The 23,033-nt window shown below is 40.3% G+C and overlaps 1 protein-coding gene across 1 annotated transcript in view; it reads left to right on the top strand.

Annotated features, from left to right (window-relative positions):
• Positions 1–8,495: 8,495 nt before the first annotated feature.
• Positions 8,496–23,033, top strand: part of GALNT1 (polypeptide N-acetylgalactosaminyltransferase 1) — an 87,534-nt gene continuing 72,996 nt past the window's right edge. The window contains exon 1 of the mRNA XM_083868201.1: positions 8,496–8,598. The gene's annotated coding sequence lies outside the window, so the exon portion shown is untranslated. The remainder of the gene's footprint in view (positions 8,599–23,033) is intronic.

Raw genomic sequence — 23,033 nt, 5'->3', positions numbered from 1 at the left:
GTAAAGGATGAGTTAAAAAATGCAGGCAAGCCACAAGGTGGGAAGAAGCACATCAGGCAAACCTTCTTTATTTTGTCTGTGCCAAGCATTGCTGCTTTGGCTGTGGCAGCTGCTGTAGCTCTAGGGCTGAAACAGCAGCTGCCAAGTACTGCCTTGAGGTGCTGCATTTTTTTTTTTTTTCTCTAATCCCTCCATCCTGGGCTTGTGTTCAGCCACAGTGCACTCTGTTCCTGTACAGGATTTAAGAATTGGGCAGTAAGCATTAAAATAGCTCCAGGTGGAGGGATTTTCATCCATCTTGTCTAAAATCAGTGCAAGTCTGGAAGGGAGGCAGTGAATGTACCAAGATCAAAGATCATTGCTATGCAGCAAGACAGAAGGAAACATGTTAGAATGCCCTTATCACTTAAACATATCCTGAGCCAAATATTTTATACTTGTATATACTTTGAAATTGTGGGGTTAAAGGATTTAATAATAAGAAGAGAGCAGTAAAAATTTATACATCTTCCTAATTCTTGAAAATTGTTAACAAAGAAATCTGAATAATGGGTTATTTCTTGGTTATACAGAAAAGCATCTTTATACTTTGGATAAATTATTTGACCCACATAGATCTCATCCCCCGTTTCCAGAAATCAAACCCCTACTGAAGAGAGGTTTGAATTGAATTCCTAGATCATGAATTCCCAGACCATGAATTCCCATGATCTAGGAATGATCATAATGGAGAAACTGAATTAAGGCATAGAGGTGATATTTGCCTTTTGCCAGTAGCTTGCTTGTCTACAAAGCTCACCTGTAGCAACTGCATATTGTCAGTACATTTCAATTAGGCATGTCCTTCAGGACACACCTAGCTAAGGATCGTCTTCAGGGTTATTGCCTCTTCAGACTCCGATGAGTTGAAGAAAATGAGTGAACTGCAAATCACCTCTGTATTGAAAAGAGGAAAGAAACTCAAGTTCAGCTGGAAGTTGGGGAGGTGTCACCACATGTTTGTAGTGGCCTGTTTAATCTTTTCCAGGGTACTCATTTTGAGCGATGTCAGAGAGAGGATATGAAGTTAGACATACCTTTGGTCTGTCCCAAACCATCCATTGGTGCAGATGTAGCTCACTTGCAATGCCATTTAGGTAAATGGTAAATGTAATGAAATAATTGAATTGCTGTGGGTATTAATAATTTTAAAAACCCAGTTGAGAAATCAAATTGGAATCAAGATTAGGGGTGGAGTACTTTACAGAAAATAACATGTTGGAATGCTACTCAATGCACACTTTAGGAGTACCAGACTAATAGAAAACTTACCAAATACATCTTAAAGGCTTTTTCTACCTGAAAAGTGAGTTGTGAGTAGTGTATTTTTATCACATCTGTCCAGTTCCTTTATCTGCCAGTAATTTCTTTTGATGCTTGTAACAAAAAGAAGAAATGTTCCTGCTTTCTTCTGCTGCTTGTGCTTAACAAGCCATACATATAACAAATAGTGTTTTCCTAACACAACTGTTTATTAAGTTCCAATCATTGCCTTCACTAGAAAGCTGCTGAAGGCAAATGGACTATTCAGTTGTCACTGAAGGCATAATTTAATGATGCAATGTATCTCTACACTGATGAATTCAGCCTTTTTATTCTGCCTAATCTATGATGTGTGAAGCAGACGGTAACTTCGCCTTGCAGACCTGTCTGTGGGAAGCCCATTTCCTCTCCTTTGCTTTTCTGTAGGTGATAAACAGAGCCTGTTTATTAAAGGAGCCATCGAGGTACAAAGCTGAAGCCTCGGATGCCACTTTTCAGAAGGTACCTTCTCCTTCAAGCAGTTGGTTTCCAAGTGGCCTCCAGCATTCCCTGCAAAATTGCCTTGTTTCACTTTTGGCAAAAAATTACACTGCTGACCCGCTGTGTGAACAGCGATGGTAAATAGTGAAGGATAGATGGAAGCATTTGGAAATCTGTGACAGGCTTTTATGTGAAAACATTTAGTATCTGCTCCCATTTTAATCACTTATTATTTTTAAGTCAGTGACAAAAACATCCTGCTGAAAAAAGAACACTGGGATCCCTTCTGCAGGGAGAACTGGTGGTGTTAGATAGACCTTACTGTCCTCTAGATGAGACAGTGTATCAGGCAAATGGATTAGTTGCTAGTTTTACTGTTGTTTTTTAAGGCTGCTCCTGAAAAGTTTCTTTAGGTGGGTGTATGAATTTTCAAATGGCTGCATAAAATTATATCTTGTCTTTGTTTATCCATAACATAAAGTTATTGTGGTAAAAAATAAAATAGAGACTTCATCCTTTAGAAGTTTACTATACCTTTATGTTGCCCTCAGGCTGCCTCTATTTTTCTTGGGAAAAAGCACATTCATATTTCTTCCAGAATGGGACCACTTTGTAAAGGCTGAAGCTGTTTGTGATAAATCTTCAGTCCTTTTGTTTGCATATGTATTTGAATGAAATCTAATAGTTTGGGATTTTTTTTTCTCTTTTGAACATCCACATTTTGTAGCTGTGCATTGAGTGCTTTGTAATATATTGAAACATTGCTGTGACAGAAATGTCCTAGAAAAACAGGACTCACCTTTTTTCCTGTTACAGAACTTTAAGATAAATATCAAAACAAATTATCACATATGGAATAACAACAGTCTGTGTAAGAGTGATGAAAATGTTCCAGGTTTAATGTCGATGGAAATGGAAGCACTTTCATACCTGCCAAAACCTTTTAACAATGTTTTGAAAACTAGTATTTACATTCTTTGAAGTGTTTATATCTAGAAACAACCTCCTACTTTGGGAAACTTGGTTTAAATCCTCTTGGACCCCTGACAACCAAACTGAGGAATATACCGATGTGCTCTGATGTTATCTGAAGGCTTGTTTTCAGCATGGAATGGGTTTGCTTGGAAGAGATCACAGTGAGTTGTCTGGTTCAACCTCCCTGCTCAGGAAGAGTCATTCTAGAGCACACAGCATGGGATTGTGTCCAGATAGTTCTTGAATATCTCCAGTAAGGAATACTCCACAACCTCCATGGGCAACTTGTTCAATAGGAGAGTTTATAAAAAAAATAAAAATTAAGGACAGGGATGTGAGAAACTATCCTCCAATGAGGAACTAACAGTCTGAAGATGCTATCCTCTGGTGGTTTTCTCCAGCAGGCCCAATAGGAAAGGTATAATACCAGTCAAGAAGAGTTGTAGGAATAGTAAAAAAAAAAAAAAAAAATAAATTGCAGAAGTCAACACCAGTATGCTCTTTTATCAAAAGCTTTCCTTAAAGATCCATGGTCTCCTGCAACTCCTGACCCTTCTGTGGTACAGAATTACCGCATTGATGTCAGGAGTGCCTCGTGGCTGCTGTGCAACTTGCACGTGATGCCATATGATTTAATAATTACTAGGCTGTCAAACCCACATGATATCTTGAGGGCTAGGTTTACTCAGTCCAGTTTTGCAGGTCCAGTCTCACTGTTTTTCTGGCCTTAGTACAGGACAGTATCCTAGTCCAATGTAGGGGAAGGAATTCTGTGAAGGAAACCTGTTCTCTCTCTAGTCCTTCCCAGAAAAGGAGTAAAGCAGACAAGGGCTGTGCATTCATGGGCTCAGGAGCATTCATGGGAAGTGAGAATGCTGGGATCTTTATACTCCTCACGATGGGAGGTGAGACAGTGTTCCTACCCTCCCTCTGGGTGTCAGCACAGATCTCAGCTGCTCCCTCCTTCCATCTTTAAAAGTCGGGTGAGATCAGATCCAGCTGGGAGGTAGGACTGAGTTCACGAAAGACAGGCACGTTATTGTGGTGCTCTCTCTTTTTGCTATTTGTCCCAAAAGATGTTTTAATTGATATTAAGAAAAATCCACTCAATACAGCCACAGTTCTTTTGGAGCAAATCAGTGATGTGAGTGAGGAGTACAGAGATTACCTCCTCCTGTTGTTTGGTTTTGAGCAAAGGAGATTTACCCACCTTTATTCACTGCATGTCATGGGAACAAATGGAGGGCATAAAGCACTTTGTTCTTGCTCAGGCTGAAAGGGAGAGGAAAAAAAAAAAAAAAGTTACATTTAGAAGATGGAAAAGACAGAAGCCTGGGATTCTGGATTAGAAGCTGTGTATGACTGCCTCTCAGATGGTGCTCCATTTCAGGAAAAGTGGTGAAAGGACATCTGTTGGCAAATTGCCTTTTTTAGGTTATTGAAAGCAGCAAGTTGAAAAACAGAGGAGATGAGGATATGTGGGATCCCAAATGACCATAAGAAATCAGATTGCACTCTTTAAAAGAAAACTGATTACCAGACATATTAAACTTTAATCTTATTTGCAGTTAGTAGCCCCAAAGAGAATGCTTTGTTGGAGACCTTCCAAGAACAGCTATTTCAGACAGCTTGTAAAGCAAAGACAACGCGCTGGAAATAATGCAAATACAGTTCAACTTTTGGTGTAATAAAGTTAGTTTATGACACCCTTTGCAACAATGTCAACAATAAATGCCAATTTCCTCATTGGTAATTAGCTCTGGTGAGACAAACACTTCCCCAAATTTGATGTGAAGACAGTATTTCCATATTTCTTCCTTTTGACAAAGCAGATTGTATCTGGCAGCTAAGTATACTTTTTATTTCTAAGGTTTCTAAGTATCATCTAAATACTGAATGAGTGCAAAATGACCTCCACTAAGGTACTGCCTGTTTGCATTCAGTTCAAATGGGATGCTGCCTCAGATGCAGCAAACCGCCAAACCCTGGCATTGCAACCTCCTTCAGCTGGGGAGTATTTTAGTCCTGGTTCTGTGAGGATTCTTTGGCAAGGCTACTCTTGGCTGTTGTCCTCAGGACACTAAGTTGTGCTGCTGATATGAATTATAGTTACAAGTGCCTTGCCTGTGGGGTCTGGTCACTGATGCTTCCATTTACCTTGTAGATAGCCTGAACTCCAGTCCCTCATCTGGCACCTTTGGCATTTGTCATGGTCAATTCACCCCCCTGCAGCTGTAGGTGGGCTGCAGATAAAGGATGGAGACCTGTGCAGGGAATTGTGCCCGTTAGAGCCTGGTGTAGTACAAATTACATAGGAGGATAGCTCCTCTACTGTTTTCCTTAGACCTGGTATTTTGTGGGGTTCTGGGCACATCAGAGGAGTGGCACAGCTTGGGCCAAACATGTAACCAAAGTAAGAAAAATAGTCAGTTTTTTCTTGCTTCCCTCCAGGCAATTCTGCAGTATGCATGTTAGAGGCATTTGAGAGGCTCATGAAATCAAAAGGCTAACATCGACTATAATTACAAACCATCACAAAGATTTTTAAAAAGTATTCATTTGTTCTCATGACTTAAAGATGTACATGTTGTAAAAGATCCCTCCAATAGTAATTTTATAGAGTTGACTTAGTAGTGCTCCACAATCCATAAACTTGAGTCTCAGTATAATTCTCTAAATACAAGTGCCATAAGCTTATATTATAGACTACATTTTTGAATGTTCACTTACTTCAAAATTACATCTTTTTATTTACATGTTTAGTAAATTCATGTCACTTTTTAAAGTGTTTCTGGCTGTATCTAGACATCTCACATTGACTTTCTTTTCATAAAATTAATAGCATTTTTGCTGAGTGAGCTTCCTGGACTTGGCTGCAATGCAATAGAATAGATAATTGAGGTGTCATAAAGACATTCCACCAGAGGAACTTAGGATACATCCTATGGCATCATCAATCATAACAGAACAAGTGTTAATCTGTTTGCATACAATAGATCATAAAAAAATAGTGTTAATTTAAAACACACTTTATTTCCCCCCCCCCCCATGGGAAAACCTGCTACTTCTTGTATTATCTGTCTCTGTACAAGCACACATATATTTAGTGCCCAGCCTATAAATGCTAAATGAAGGCAGCTTGACAGCTCCTGTGTACATTACCTCTCACAAGGAAGGTACCTGTCACAGAGCACAGACTCCCTGGTGGATGTATCAGCTGAGCAATACAGCAAAGCTCAAACATTCAAGTTGTTTAAGCACACAAGGAACCCCATTCAGCTCACGGAAGGTGAACATATGTGAGAGCCCTCCACTGGGCAAAGAATGCCTCCTTGTCCTACTGTTTATGCATTGGCTACCTTGGTATTTTCACAGGAATGTTTGCTCTGTCACCTGACTACACCTTTAGGCATTTTCCATTTAAAAAAAATTATTTTCAAACTATTTCAGTCAGTATTAGACCTCTTTTAGTCTAATCCTCAGTGCACCCTGGTCTTCTCAGGAATCCATCCTGCACTTTTGACTCTTCCCCAGTGAACAGAGAAAAGGCAGATGGACTTCAAGTGCAATCACTGTGCTGCTGCCTGCATTCTACTGCTTAAAGAGGGTGGGCCAGAAATAGCTTCACAATAAACATCACAATATACGGAGAAACAGAGTCCTGTAAGCTGCCTCGCAAACTAAGTACTCATCCTCCATAGATCTGTGTGGGTACATGAGGATTATGAACTCACTGGTTTTGTCTGAAGAAAAAGCATCCCAAATGAATGGATGGAAGACCTAAGTGACTTAAAAAAGGTCTAAGTTACTCTGGAGGGCAGCAAGAGCAAGTAGCACCTGCAGATGTTGCAAAAAAAAATTTAAAAATAACTTTGAGGGTTAAATAAAATGAAAACACCATGGGGCAACTTCAAGTGTGTTGTGGATAAAGGGCTAGAACTAGTCAGTGGCTGAACTGAAAGGTCTTTGAAGAGAGAAATAAGTGGAAGCACCAGCAAAACTCCGCAGAAAATTATGAGGCATCAGTATGACGTGTTCAGCATTCACCTGACTTTGTCTGCACACTTTTTTTTTCCTTTCTCTGTTGAAGTTCCATTTTGAATAGAACTCCCTTCACTCACAGAAGCAGTCTTAAAGATGTTAATATTCAGCATAAACAGAACAGACAACTGGGGATACAAGCATCATAAAGTCACCCCAGGACAGGGTTCTGCCAAGAAAGTTGCCAGAAAAATTCTGCCAAGGAACTTGTTAAAAATGTTTATAATGAGCACAGCATGGTTTTTGGATTCTGTAAACAAATACCTCTTTAAAGTTATACATCATTTCAGAGACTTAAGGTTCACTTGTCAAGGAAACCCAACATTTTCTTCAGAGAAACTTTGCAAGTTAGACTTTCTAAAGGGGACATACAAACTTTGATCTATAAACTTTAGAAAGCTGAATTTAAGATTAGGGAGAAGATAAAACACTTCACAGAATTCAAATGTCAGAATATATCTTGCTCTGTGTGTGTGAAGTAATTTTCTAGTTGTATTGAATAATCTCGGATCACAAACGTGCTCCTGGGGCACACGTAACATTTTGACGCTTCCCTGCCCAGGGGCCGCTGCTGAGAAGAGCCTTGTTGCAGCCTAATGATCCAACACAACATTTATTTCAGCCGTGCGTCTCAAAATCGCTGCTGGGGCCCCACGCTGACGGCACACAGCTGTACCAAAGCCACTCGTGGCCCAGCGAGGAGCTGGGAGCTGCTGCTGACCCCCAATACAAGGCACGGAAAGGACGAGCCGGTGCCACGCCGCTCCCGCTCGCCCTCACCGCCCGGATCTGCTGTTAAAGCACACGCTTAGCCCGGGTGCAGCAGGTGCCAGCGCAGCAGGGATGACACAGGAAAACACTCCGCCCGCTGGCCGGCTACAAAGGCTGCGGAGAGCCGCCCCCGCCCGGGCACCGCACCCCGCACCCCGCCAGGGACCCCCGGGCCGGTATGTGCTGCACCAGAACCCGCCAGAGCCGGCGGCCGCCCCGCCCGGCACAGACGGGCACCGAGGGCACAGCGCCCGCCGGCTTTGCGGCCCCGGGGTGGGCGGCGGTTCCCGCCCGCGACAGCGACCCCCGCCCCGGGTACCACATCCCCGCCCCGGGTACCGCCATCCCCGCCCCGGGTACCACATCCCCGCCCCGGGCAGCACATCCCCGCCCCGGGCAGCACATCCCCGGCAGGCGCCCCCCGCACATCCGGGGCAGCGGCGGGGCGGAGCGGGGCCGCGCGGGGCGGTGCCGCCCCTTTCCCGATCCCGCCTCTCGGCACAGCCGCCGCCGCCGCCGGCGATGGAGACGCGGCGCTGAGCGGGGCCGGGGCGGCAGCGGCGCTGCGCGGGAGAGCGGGCGGGGGCGCCGCCGGCGGCAGCAGCGGCAGCGGGAGCGGCGGGAGCGGGGCATGCGGGGCGGGCGCCGCCGGGGGGCTGCGGCTGCGGGCTCCGAGGCGCCCAGGGAGGCGGCGGCTCCTCCGGGGGGCTCCGTGTGACCGCCCGCGCCGCTGGCCCGGAGCGCGGCTCCCGGCGGCCGCAGGAGGAGCGGGGCCGAGGCGGCGAGCGGAGGATCCGGCTCCCCGTGGCCACAGCGGCAGCGCCGCGGCCGCGCCTCAACTCGGTGCGAGGAGCGGCCGCCGCCACCAGCGGGCGGAGCGCGGCTCGTCCCCGTCCCCGTCCCCGTCCCCGCCGCCCGGAGGATTTACCCCGCGGGACTCTCTGGCTCGGGCGCCCGGTGACAGGCGGGGCTGGCGGCGCCCCTCGCCTCGCCCCGGCGTCCGCCCGGCAGCGGCAGAGGAGGGCCGAGGTGAGTGCGGGCTCGGGTTCCGCTTCCCCCGCCCGCTCCGGCCGCGCTGGGCTCGGGGGAAGGGAAGCGCCAAGTTCGGGCAGCGCCGGGTTTCTTCCCTCCCCGGCCGTCTGCGGGAGAGCCGCCGCTTCCCCCGAGCGGGGTGACCCCGCCGCGGAGCCGCCCGGGGACGGGGACACACAGCCCGCCTGCCTTCCGGCCGTGCCCGGGGCAGGGGAGAGGCGGCCGTGGGGCTGGGGACGTCCTGGTGCTGCTCCCAGGGCTCGGGAACTGCTGCGTGTGTGTGTGTGCCCGTGTGTGTGCCTTGTGTGTGTGTGCGCCTTGTGTGTGTGTGTGCCCGTGTGTGCGCGGGGGCAGCACCGGGGCAGCATCTCGGCTCTACCTCCGCACCGCTGTCACATCAAGTTCCTTCAGTCGATGTTTATTACGTAACATGTGACTAATATTTTAGAGTTTAGCTTATCTGATGGGCTCCGGATCGGCCTTATTTTATTGCATTTTAATTCATGAAGCTGCAAAGGGTCGGGGCTGCTCTCTCGTTCTAGTCGGTTGCCTAATGGAAGTTGATTTTCATGTGACTTGGCCGCTCTAACTCACAGAGGGTCACTGCCTCCTTCCACTCCAGGAAAGCAGAAGTGCGTGTCTTCTGCCCCCTCTGCCTCCGCCCTCCCTTGTATTATTATTAGGCATGGGCAAGTTTCTTTAGGTCCCACTTGTTTTTAGTAGATTCTGGAACCTGCCGCCTCATGAACTTAGAGCGTGAGATACTGAAATAGAAACCGATTTTTGTGCGGCAGCTGCTGAGAGAAGTAACTTTGGCGATGAACAGGGGTGAAACAGCCTCTTCGGTTTATATTAATGATGTGGGCACTACATGAAGTGTAAACGAAGGTAGCCAACAGCTGTGCAAACCAAAACCATGTAACTAACCGTGTATTGTTATACCTTGCTGCTCTCGGCTTCGTTCTTTTGCTAAGACATTGAAAATCACGTTACCCTGAACGCTCGGAACATCACAGAACTCGTTTTTCTTGCAAATACAAAGAATTACTTATCTTGAAGAAAGCACTTCACTTTCCAGGGCCAGCTCCATCGTTTTCTGTGACTCGGAATTGTGTGTCTGTGTCCTCCTGTGATGCTGGCCTTCTGATAAGTGCTATTGCTGGCACATTAAATTTGTTTGCTGCATTTTCTCGGGCTTATCCGTGAAACAGGAATGTAAACCTGAGGCAGTTATTGTCAGTAGGGAGATTGTGGCAGCGTGGTCATCCTCAGAAAAATGATACAAATGTTACCTGGCAAGGACACCACACACAAGTCACCTCTGAAGGTGATAAGGACAGGACATGGACTGTTACTGGATGGTGTCTGTCTGTTCAGAATTGTAAGTTGCATGAATAAGTATGTCTTATTCCTCATGTACATTGTTCTTAGAGGAATAGGGCAGTTCAAAGACACTCAGGAAAGTCGTGGAAATGCCTTGCAAACACCATGTGACAGTCATTTCTTAGCCTAGTGGTGAGGTGGTACTGTTTCACTTTTATACAAAGATTTATTCCTCCCCCCTCATCATCTCAAAGTGAATTTGTTCAAATGAGTTCAGGAATAAGCTATACAGAAAAAGAATGCAGGTAATTTAGAACAAATTTCAATGCCAAATTGCGGCTTTAGTGAAATAGTATCCTGCTGTCCTTTCATTGTTGCATATGTGTCGATAACCTATAGGTGAGCTGTAAACTTGTTAAATTTTTTTTCTTTATCACAGAAGGAGTGTAATCTTTGTCTTTGGTCTGAGAACAAAAAGTAGCTGCAGGGACACTCATCTAAAAATAAAGTACTTCCAAATATTTAAATCCTTTGAATGCAATTTGCATCATGTTTTGTTAAAGAGACAAGAGGTTCTTGACAGATTTTACATTTTATATTTCCAGTGATTTTTTTTTTCCATTTCACAGCATATGGTGTCAGACTGTCCACATAGCACAAAAGTTTGATTCACAGGACCAAAATGGTCTTTGGCTCTGCAGTCTTCCCCAGCCTGTGTCTTTAAATGTTTTCTTATGGAAGTGCAGGGACCATCTCTAGATTCAAGCTGAGCTGGATCAGTTGTCCCTGCTTACGAAGAAAAGAAATAGCCTACAAATTCAAACAAAATTCTTTTTGTGTGTAAGATGCATTAAAATACCTTTTAATAGTAGTAGTGGTGCTGTTTAAAATGGTGCTGTTTCATACTTATCTCATCACTTCATTAAGGATTTTGGAGTTCTTTTCTCTGTCTTAAATTATAACCAAAATGTGGAAGTATGTGCTGCTGTCCTTCAGGCCTAGTTATAGTGCATCATTTGCATTCCAGTGTTGCCCTTTGATTTTTAAGGTTTGTTTGGAAGGAAGTGGTTTTGGTGCTTCCCTCCTCCTTCGAAGGGTCAACATGTTGATTTTAGTATTGAAATTGTGACACTGGGGTTTTTCTGGAGTTCATCTGGATGAATAACTCATGACAGATATAAGAAGTGTTAGAGAAGGCAGATGTTGGATACTTCTGTTATGGTACTTAATAGAAGCAGGCTTGGATCATTATATGGGATGTTCTTAATCCCAGTCAACTTTTTCTGTCCTCCTTTGTATATTGGCAGATTCATTATTATAAAGATGAACTAGACGTAAGTGAATATTCAATTATGCATTGTATCAAAAAAGAGTATCTCTGGACTGTATGCCTCCTACTTTCACTGAGCAGCATCTTAATTTTTGAGGTGTAAATTATTTCCTTTCTGTTTACATTTAGTCTTCTTATAACTGTTTTTTCATGCTTCGTCTTCTGAACCTTTCTGTTGGATTTCTAATTCTTTACCTAATCTAAAGCTGCAACAGCCTTTTTCAGGTCGTCATTAAGAATGAACCACTAGTTTTACATGAAGGCAATTTTGCTAGTGCTTGCTTTTGAATCTTGATACTTTTAATTATCAGCAGCAATGTTCTCATATTGAGCAGAGATCTTCCCTGAGTTCCACAGGGATGCTTGTAATCCTCTTGTTTGTACTAGGCCTACTTAATTTAGAAGGTTGCTGACCATACTAGTAATTATTTAACTTTCGGTGACACTTCTGCATTTATTAACATTGACTTTTATCTGCCAGTGTATTACCTGTACATTATGGTTGATTAACATCAAGTTGGTTACATTTTTGGACTTACGTGCTTGACTAACCTGTATAACTATTACCTTTTCCACTTTCTTTTTCAGCTCATTAATTAGTGCCTTTAAATGTTGCTAGCTTTATGGATCCTTGGAGCATCCTGCTGTTAAACTTCTGCCATGTTGAACTATGATTACATATTCCTTGTTCAAACTTGCTGTTTCTTAGCTAGGAATAAAATACTTAAAGGAAAATATAACTAAAATCTTGAAAATATATCTGCAGTGTTGAAATCATGGCTTTTACTCAACTGTTAGCACCAGGTCTATTCCTGACAGAAGTACTCTAAATTTAGCATCCCCAAATAAAATGTTTTAACTGCATGCTTGTCATAAAAGCACTTTGACACCATCTTCCACTAATTCTGGCAAAGCATTTTTTCCCCTTTACAGTCTTTCTAGAGAGCTTAATCCATTATGTGAAATCAGCCCATCGTAAAAATCAATGGAATTGATATACTTTTAGCTAATGTATTAAAGAGCTGCCTAACTGCTCTATTATTCACTTTTTGATTACTTAAATATGGCTTTGCAGTATGAAATATGAAGGTTCTTTAGGGGCATTTACTTTTGGCTAAATTGGAAGCTTGTGACTTTGAGCGCCGCATACGTTATCTCATGCACATGCTGTTGTAGTAACTCCCAACTCATGGAGGCATTCTTGCCATTGGGTCCACATAAAGGTCTTTTTATAACCCACAAAAGAGAACTAGCTTGAATTCTAAAGCCCTGCACTATGCATGCTACTGAGTGATGGTTTGTAGTTCCTTGCAGGAAAAGTAGATCTGGTTCTTCCTGTCTTTGACCAGTGGAACTGAACAGTCAGCATGGAAAAGGTGTGTTTAGCTCATAACCTCAGTTGTCACTGAAGTAAATGTGTTTGGAGACTTGGTTAGTTAAGAAAAGGTACCCTTGGCAAGCCTAAACTGTCTTTTGATACCATTTACCAACCTTGTTTTTGTGATCCAGAGCTTTATTTTCAGTCATTAAAAAACCCTGCAACAACTTTTTGTTTGGTTTTGTTTTTTCCTTTCTCTTCTCTTTAAGTGGTAGGTAACCATGATGTGGAACTTCATTATGAATTGACTTCGAACAGTTCTTTTTTTTTCCCATGAAGTATTTTATTTTGGTATTGGAGTGGTCAGTTTCATTTCTTTGGAATTAAAAAGTTATTCCCAAGAGTAAGAGCTTTGTAATGGTGCCTGTTTAATGACCACAGCAACTCTTATTGATAGTTTCGACTCATGAGTTTCTCTTCTACTGTCAGGCTATCACTTAAGAGAAATATACAGGTAGGAATTTGAACACTGCTTGTGTTGTGTTGCTATTCTCTGTAATCTGATGGTCCTCAAGACATTTGTGTTTGTTCTCCTGTGAGAAAGTGCTGCTAGAGAAGAACAGTATAAAGCAGCAGCAGTTTGCTGCTATGGACATTCAGACTCTGGGACTGGCTCATGTAAAGCTGCTGTGAAATTCATTCTTGGTTAAGGAGGGAAGTGTTTTTGTACCTTTTTTTTTTTCTTTTCTTGTGCCATGCTGGTATCAACTTTCAGAAACGTTACTCTTTTAGAAAACTTAGCCAAAAGATAAGCCAGTTCAATGTTTTGCTGTCTAGCTGAAAGAACATTAGCATCCTTTGGAGGCAGAATGTGTGAACTGCTCTTTTGTTCCTTAATTCTCATCTTGCTTTCTAAGACTTTGTCTTGTAAATTTCAAGCCTGTGTAATATTGTAATTTTTTTGGAAAAATTTACTTTGTTTTCACTTATACTAATATTGGTTAAACTGTGCAAGTGGTAGAATCTCTAGGAATTATATTTTTTTAAATGAGATTTCTTACTGTAGATGAACTCTTAGTGTTTTTTGTACAAGTGTTTCTTTGTAATGGGATGCAGTACTGTTTTCATGTTGAGTTCCAGTATATCTTCCTGTGACAGGGTTCCTGATGTGTAAATGAAGTCATACAACAAAATTTGTCATCCTGGTTATGTGGAACAATTGAGTCAGAATGATATTCAGCATCTAAGTTTGCTTGTGAAAATTTGCAAGAGGGTATGTCATGTTCTCTGGCTTTTTATTTTTACAGTGTATTAGAATAGACTCCAGAGTTTCAGCTGGTGCTTCCTGTCATCCACAGGAATGATGAAAATAACAGAGTGCATACATCTCTCTCGATAAGCAGTTTGACAGGAGGCAGGAATACTGGTCTGATTTTACAGGCACCACATGACAAAGGCCAACAGAACCTGAAGAACTTGAATCCCAATCTGTTTGCTTTTCCATAGCCACAGGTCATTGTTGTCTTACTCTTTTTCATGCCTTTTAAGCCTACACTCAGTATGCTAGCAGTGCTTCAGTGCAAATTGTAAATGATAACCAGAATTATGCTGACAATTAGAGAGAAGGTGATAATGGCAGAATTCTTCCAGGGAAAAGGAAACAAATTTCGGTGGTGCCTTTTTTATTTTTTTTTTTTTTTTAAGTATTTGTTTGGTTTGTTTTGGAGCTTTTCATTTGTTTTTCAAATGTCTGTGAGGAGCAAACCAGGGGGTGGGAATACTGGTAGCAGGTTGGAATCAGTTGTCAGTATATATATATATATATATTTGAAAGTACCTGAATGGCTGGCTGAGAAACGATGAAAAAATTATCAAATGACCATGGATGTCGATAAAGACAAAGAGGTATATATTATTGGTCTAAATTACAGAATATGCTGAGTTGGGAAGGGCCCACAATGATCTTCAAGTCCAACTAGTGCCCCTGCACGGGACCATCCCCAAGAGTCACACCATGTGCCTGAGACCATTGTCCAAACAATGCTTCTAGAACCTTGTCAGGCTGGTTGACCATTCCTCTGGGGGGCCCAGCCACCTGCAGTGCCTGACCACTCTCTCTATGAAGAACCTTGTCCTCATCTCCAACCCAGACCTTCCCTGACACAACTTCAAGCCACTCCCTCAGGTTCTGTCACTGGTCACCACAGAGCAGAGATCAGTGTCTGCCCCTCCTCTTCCCCTCACAAGGAAATTTTAACTGCAATGAGATCTCCCCTCTGTCTCCTCCAGGCTGAACAGACCAAGTGACCTCAGCTGCTCCTCATTCAACTTCCCCTCAAGGCCCTTCATCACCTTTGCTGTCCTTCTTTGGCTATTCTCTCATAGTTAAATGTCTTTATTGCATTATAGTGCCCAAAACTGCGCACAGTGTTCAAGGTGAAGCTGCCCAAGAGCAGGACAGTCGCCTCCCTTGCCTGGATGTCTCCACAACAGTGTTCAAAAATGAGAGTAACTGCCATGGCCAGGGTGAGCAAGGACTAAGATGAAGCATAAAGCTGCCTCTCACCCCAGTCCAAGTAGATGTAATTTCATGAGGTCAGTTCTTAACTTTTTTTAAAAAAGCAGAGAAAACAAACTACATATACAATAGCCTTCCAAATCTTCTGATGGCCCCCAAATGCATATTAGTGGTGGGCGAAAAAATAAGATTGATCCGAGTTGTCTTTTCACTCGGTGACATTCATCAGTTTGATTACCACTATGAATAATTTAGCATTAAGTACAGCCCAAGCTCTTATGTGCATATCCTGTTCATTATGTTTCTGCGTTTAATACATTCAATTGAGAACATTCACTGATGGAGCACTTTTAAAGTATCTTTAAGGACTCATTTAGGTTAAAATTAAACTAATGGATTTATTTAATTTTCAGTTTGTTATGTACTTAGGGTAATTGGGATTGATACACTTTTCAAACACAGAAACTGAAACCTAATTTTAGGTGCAAAATTCAGCTTTAACTATAGTTTCCAGACAATACTTTTATTAGCAATTATTTCTGTCTCTCCAAATTGGAATATTAATTTGGATGTCCAGTTTGTGAATTTGCCATAAAGAAATTAAGTATGCATTTTCACATAACTTGGTTTTTTTTAGATGACTTTGTGGTTTTAAAGGCTACTGTCTGTAGTGTCATGTGAATGAATCAAGTATCTGCTGTTTTTATCTTTGAAAAACAGTTGAATACAGCACACCAGAACAGCCCTGTCCCAAAGAGATACTTGAATAACAGCTCTTGGCTATTTCTTAGAATAGCCAAGAAAACCCCCGCTCCTGCTAGCAGTGTGTAACTTTGTTCACCCTTTTTCCAATTTACTCTTGCACTTTTTTCTTCAGGACTTGCTGATCAGAAGTTTTAGAAAGCTAGGCATTATTAAATTCATAATAGCTTGGCAAACTATTATTAAATTAATAATAGTTTGGTAAACTTGTTTTGTTTTCAAATTCTGAAGATAGTGTGAATGTGTAGACATTGTACAAATATTTAGCTTCCTAACATGCAGGAGAGCTGCTATGATTAAAATACATTTATTTGAAATACATATTTGAAGAAAAAAAGACGCTCATCCCTTAAGGCCCTCTGTCTGTAAAGAATTATTATGAAGTTGAAGAACTTTTTGAGGCTAATGTTCCTAAATATTTGATTTTGAGGTTTTGGGGGTTTTTTGTGAACTGAAAGTCTCAGAAATGGCATGAAAAATATGAAGTTTTTCAATAATTTTAGGGGGTAGGAAAGCACAGTACCACCTCCATGAGCCTTAATGCAGATCAAAAATACAATCTTTGTACCTTCTTAGAGTCTTTGAAAGGCCTTTAGATTCTTACTGAGACTTGTTCCTTGCTCTAGTGCTGTGTGTGTATAAGCAGGATTACAGATAAGATAGGAAAGTCCAGTAAGTTAAACATACATTTGCTTCAGACTTAGCTTTAATCTGATTATCTGTCCTCTGAGAAGAACAGCCTGGTAACCTTTTGGAAATGTGGTCTGTGAGCAACAAGCTGTTCAGTGGTCCCTTTCCTTCATCTTCTAATGTGGTTTAATTGGGCACTGAAATGAACCTCAGTGTGGCATAAAGGATGCTCGGGAATTCTTCCTTCTTTGTCATGTTCCCTGGTAAAACAGAACAGAGTGGGGCAGCAGCTGCTATGTTAGGTGACATACTCATCAAAAATGTTTTAGTTGGTGGTTTGGGGTTTTTTTCAGCATCAAATTGGTTTTATGTATGGTATTACAGGTTTTATGAACACTGAAATAAAATAATTTAAAATTGTATAGATCAGCATCATCCTTAAGGGCAGCTTAGGTTACACAGAGTTCCAGAAGTAAATGACTAATGATCTAACCTTCAAAACAACTGATGTGATGAGAGCTTAAAATTATTCTTACTATAGCTGAAGTTCATTATAGGTTTTGTGCACTCTAAACTTTGTATTTGGTGTTTGGCTGTGAATAAATTCATTGAATTGCTGGGAACTGCATTTTGTCAAGTCTAAAGTTGTGTGTTGGTAGTTAAAATACTACAATATGTTAAAGAAAGGCATTGGTACTATGATTGTCCATTAACACTAACAGACTCCTGCAGAAAATATTAAGCAATCCATCAACTCTTGCAAAAGTGCAGTTGAAAACAGTTGAAAGATGCTCTGATGTACCACATTTAAGTATCTGAAGAAAATGTTAACTTGGATATTTGAAAGGCGTGTGGTGCAGTCTTTTTTTTTTTTTTTTCTTGCTATTACAAATTCAAATGCTATTTCATAATATTATTCACATTATTCTGCCATAGTGTCATATCATCAAATGAAAAAGAGTGTTTAAAAACCATGAAGAATTCTAGGAGGGAAGTGAGCAACCAGAGCTGGTTAAAACATTTTAAAACAATTAATACGCTATGTATGCAGACTCAGCACAAAACTTTTTTTCTCTAGCAAAATATACTTGCCAGATTCTGTATCTAATTTTATGCTGCAGTTCTAAATCATAAAATCTTTATACCTGCAGTAGTTAATTAAAAAAAAATTACGGTAACCAATGCCCACAGGAAACAAAGTAATCTTGTGTATTGAATTTGTTAAATCTTTGAAAAAAGAAACCCTATAAAAACCATTAAGCCAACCCCCTTGTTACTAGACATTATTTATTTTCTTTCCTTTCTTCGTCATGTTTCTTTCTTTTAGTTGCTTTTGGGTCTTGCAGGACTGTCAAATCACATCTTTTATTCTGTCTTTCCATGTCCAGGAAAACTAATCACTCTTCTGCAAGCAGTTAATGCTTGAAATCTGCTGTGTGCAAGAAACCAATTTGATCCAATCTCAGCTGGGATCTGATTCATGAAAGTACAACAATATGTAATTTTCTTGCTTTGGATCATATCAAAGCTTTCTAATGCAGTTTTAGACTATTATGACTATTCATTCTTTCCCCTAAATTGTGCTTTCCCAAACACAGTAGGAGCTTCTAAGAGCTTGAAACAATGGTTTCTCTATATTTTGTGTTATGTATACTTGAAAGGCATCTAAGGACTCGTTTTTTAACCACATTTTCCTCTCTATAGAAAACTTCATAAGACATCTTGGCTTCTACCAGGAAAACAATGCCTTCTACTTGTTTTTTATAGCATACCTCATGTTACTTGCAGTAAATTCGAATAGCAGTGAGTTGTGGTCACTAGTTTGCACTAATCTGCTAGTTTGGATCAACAGCATTTTTCATCAAGGAGTCCACAATGGAGTGATTTTTAAGGTGAACAGACTTCCTTTATGACCACCTCTGTGCAGAAGAGTTAAACACCATGCACATCAGACACTTATTTCCAAATCAAATGTTTGACCTTGCAATCTTCACAGCTAAATTTTCAACACTGTGACTGTAAAAATATTTGATAACAACCAAACCATCTTTTACTGCAGAGGCGAATGAGATTATGATTCACTACTGCTTCCTTCGGCAGGGATGAGCTGCGTGGTGTATTTCTATGGAGCAAACCCAAAAGGAATTTCTCATTATTCTAAGAGACTGTTTGCTTCTTTATCTGTCATTTGTAAAATGCTGGCTAATTGTTAGTTTAAAACAGCTTATATCAATTACTGTTGTAGCACACCACCTGAAGTTTCCATGATTTGTGATTTCTCTATTTCTTCCATTTGTCTGGGTATGCGATGAGTGGTTGGGTGTACCATTAATTTTATTCAGAAGAATGTGGTAATGATTCAAGAATGAGAGTGGAGAAATGTATCCAAAGGAAGTCAAAATAATATAAATTGCTAGTAATTTGAGGTTTTTGATATATGGTTTCACATGTCTTAGAGATCTGTCTGTCTGAAAGTGAAGTTCAGTGTTTTCCAGAAAATCATCACTTTTAGTGTAACTCAAGTATTTAAATGTAAAAAAAAAAAAAAAGGCAATTACCTCAAAGTCAGCTAACTGTGAATGTTCATTTTACTGTGCTGGTGCTTGGAGAGTATCCAGAAAAGATGTAAAGTCTTGTATTTTCCTTTTCATGTCATTTATTGACATAACTTAATTTACTGAAGATACTTCAATGTAGTTTGAATAACTTAATGAGTTTCTTTGTTTTAACAATTTATTAAACTGTTACATAAAAGGTAAACTAGGATATGTCAGGGAAGAGAGACAAGGCTTTAAAAGCAAATTGAAGACTGGTGTATTTGAAGTAGATTAAAGTCTAGTTATGGTCAGGCTTATTGAAAAGGAAATCATCACAATAGCCCAAATAAAAAACACTGTGTTTAAAATTTCCATATCCAAGTCTTAGGTTTTGAGGAAAGGAGTTTAGCTTTTTTGGTGGTAGTGGAACTGGAGTTTAGCAAGTCTTATGCATACTTGTTAAAGCATTATCTTCCTTTTCCAGAAGGGATTTGTTTCAGATGGAGGAGTAAAAAGCCAAAAATATTTATAAAACTTGAATGTTTATGGAGGAACATAAATGAAAAGCCTCAAAGCTTATGAAGTCAACTGTGTGTAGACTAGGGAAATTTTAAAACACTTCTGTGTTAAAACCGTGCATATGTCTGAAAAACTTTGTATCCACTGTAAATGAAGGTTTGTGGAGGAAATATTTTTTTCTATTCAGCTTCAAAAAGAAAGCTTAAGATACAGAATTTTTTTTACATTGCTCTTTCAAGAGAGAGGAAAGTTAAGGATGAAACATTAATACACAAAAGTGAATATACAAAACTTGAAAACTTTTGGCTTTGCCTGCTTATGTATGCATCAAATGTCCAGACTTAAGTGGTGGGAGGGGCATTTCCCTGGGTGTACCACCACTGGCTGGGATTCTGTTCCCTGCCCACAGTTTGGCTCTCTGGTTTCTGATTGTCAAATGTGGTGATGTTGATGTGTGGTAGTCCTTTTTGTAAAAGCTAATAGTGTTTTTACTTAAAGATTGCCCCAGTCAGGCAACAAAAATCATTTTGGCTGGAGAAGAAGAGTTGCCTTTTCGAGACAGTTTGATCTCCTGCTCTATTCACCCTCAGCACTCCCTCATTCTTATCCTGTGCCCCCACACCCTCCTACTCCAATTGTAGATAGCTTTTAGCAATACTTGATGGGCAAAAATCCCCAAGATATTAAATTGATGCAATTTTGGAGAAAATTGAAGAAAGGGAACTCAAGAATTACCTGTTCTTTTTTAGCCTGCCAATTCAGCAGTGAGCCTTGCTTTTGACTGGCCAGATGGAATACCTGAACCTTGGAACAAACCCTGGCATCTGATACCCCTTGATGATTTGGTAATTAAGAGACATAGGGAAAATGTCATAGTATTGTGAAGGGAATGGACATTTTGGAGGTGGAGGAATAAAGCAGGGCTTGTTGGGGGCAAGGAAGGTGCTGAGGTTGTTGTCATTTGTGGGAGATTAACCCAAAAGTTCTGCTTTCCACAAGGCAGGATAAATTGTTTTAGCAAGATCTGTTTGCAGATAGACCATAATTTATTTCTAAGCATCAACATTCTGTCAGGGTTTTTTTTTTTTTTTTTTTTTTGTTTTTTTTTTTTTTTTTTTTTTTTTTGTTTTGTTTTGTTTTGTTTTGTTTTGTTTTTTTTCTTCCCTCCAGTGTGCTGTGGCTGGTACTGCAGCTGGTCCTTTTAAATTATAAAAAAGTATCCTGCTGCTGCTACAGGGTAGTTTATTAGAAGGGCATAGTGGTAAAAGTCAAACCACTCTGCTTACATTAAGTAATAGTTGGTCATGTTTCTTCTCCTGAAACAAAGTTTCCGCAGTTTGCTGAGAAACTGTTTGCTCTGAATTTATGGAAGGAGTTATTTTTGTATCTTTTTTTTTAATGGGAATAATTGAAAGCTGCTTGTAGAAGAGACAATTAGCTGATAAAGTGACTGCTTTGTAAGTATGACATCTCCTGTTCCTCTGTTGGAAAACCAAAGAGGAGCATGGGAGAGCAGACTATAGACTAGATGAGAAGATTAATGTATTGTTCATACATGTAAAGTATGTAAGCTCATCTAATTAAGGAGAGTGATAACCCTGGTTGTTTGCTTTCTGAATTGCATGAGGAAAAGAATCTTAATTTACTGTCTTTGTGCTAATATGTCCTGCACTAAAATTAAACCGGGTACCTTACTCTTATTGAGAAAACTGAGATTTCTTTCTAAGCTTGCACAGAAGAGTGGTATGAGAACGTTAATAAAAAAACTTTCTGAAGTTCAAAAATTTAATAAAGGAACTTTCAAATTCAGTTATTGGATATTTAGTTATGACCTTGTTTCTTTGGTGGACATGTTTTCTACACTGTACCATCAAAGCAACTATTTAGAAAGACTTCTAATAATGCAAATAACAATATAAACAATATTCTTGATTTTTCTGAATGAATGCTAGTAGCTGATATGATTTTAAAGACTTGACTGTTAATAAAGTGAAATTTTAGTGCAAGAATGGACATATTTTTAACATTGCTGTTGCCTATACTTCCGTTCCAGTTTTTACCTGAATTATCTGCTTTTTGTACATGTCATATATAATAACAAGTTTCTTGGCACAAGCCACTGTAATCATGACAGGAGTTGGATACTTCAAGCCTTGATATTACTAAATCCTAAGGAAAAGTATAGGTTGTCTTAAGATGCATTGTAACTATTTTTCAATCTCTTGGTAATGGTATCTGAATTATATGTTTATCTTGGTCTTTCTAACAGGGATTACCCTGCATGTTAACCAAAAAAAAAAAAAAAAAAAAAAAAAATCAAAATATAATATAAAACATCCTGCTGCATTCAAATTTCCTGTCATTCTGTGATGTTCATGAGTCACTGACATACTTTTCAAAGCATTGTAAGTAAATCAGTGGGTCATGATATTGGAAAACTGTACTGTTGTCTCCTCAGCTTGGAATTATTTCAGTAAGTTTGTAACTTGTAAACAGTTAAAGGCTAGGCTTCTGCTTTAAAAAAATAACCCAAAATCTGATAATGAGACATTGCTTTGTGGAAAACTATTGCAGAAGTAGATTGCCTCAGAGAGCAAATATTTGAGATTGAGGAGAATTGGGATTGGATGGCATGAGTGATGCTACCAAGCATCTTTTAGCAGATAAAAGTAGTTTGTGCTGGGTCAGAATTAGAGGCTTTGGCAGGTGTTCATCAGAGGCTCAAAATAAAGGCAGACAGGTACTGTCCAACATAAAACCTGTAGGAAAAGGGAACACAAAAGTTGGCAAGAGAGAACAAAATGTGTTGCTCTAGAAGATAGCAAAATATTCCAATGGCTAAATAATATTTCAGTATTTCTTTTGTCAAATAGTGATGTCTTGGAGGTATAGCAAGGTAATTAGTAAAAGAGAGAGCAAATCCAGAGCTGAGTATGGAATGTGGAAATGTTGACTAGGGACAATTTACCTATTGACAGGTAAAAGTTTTGACTAGTGTGGTTTGCCTGTCTAGCCAATTTCACATAGGAAAAAATTAGTTTGACCTTCTTCCCTCTTGGCTCTGAGAAGGGCAAAATTTACTCTTGACATAGGATTTAGTTTCCAGGAAATACCAGTGGGATCTTCGCAAGATCTGGGATGAGTTTATATGCTCCAGTAAAATATAGAATAGGCACATTCTCTGTTTTATATCCTTTATTTACAGCTTAGGGCATGCCAATATAGTCCTGAGTGTGCTGGAATAATTGTTGGGGAGGAGGGAAAGACAGTATATATATTTGGATGAGACATGATGTTTCTTGAGCTAAAAGTTACGTGGTATTCCAAACCGTGGACCATATATAAGAAGTTAGATGTATGTGTTCTTTAAATACTTGTAATTTTCTTTTACATTCATGTGCTGAAGATAGCACTGAACTGTAAGTCTTTTACGAACATTTTTGCCGTATTCATTCTTGATGAATAAGCAGAATGTCATTATGGTTTGGAAAATCA

This window comes from Zosterops lateralis (genome assembly GCF_965231275.1).
Source record: "Zosterops lateralis genome assembly, chromosome: 1".
In the NCBI taxonomy this organism is placed as follows: domain Eukaryota; kingdom Metazoa; phylum Chordata; class Aves; order Passeriformes; family Zosteropidae; genus Zosterops; species Zosterops lateralis.
Note: the sequence above shows the minus strand (reverse complement) of the source record. Positions and strands in the feature narration are given on the sequence as shown.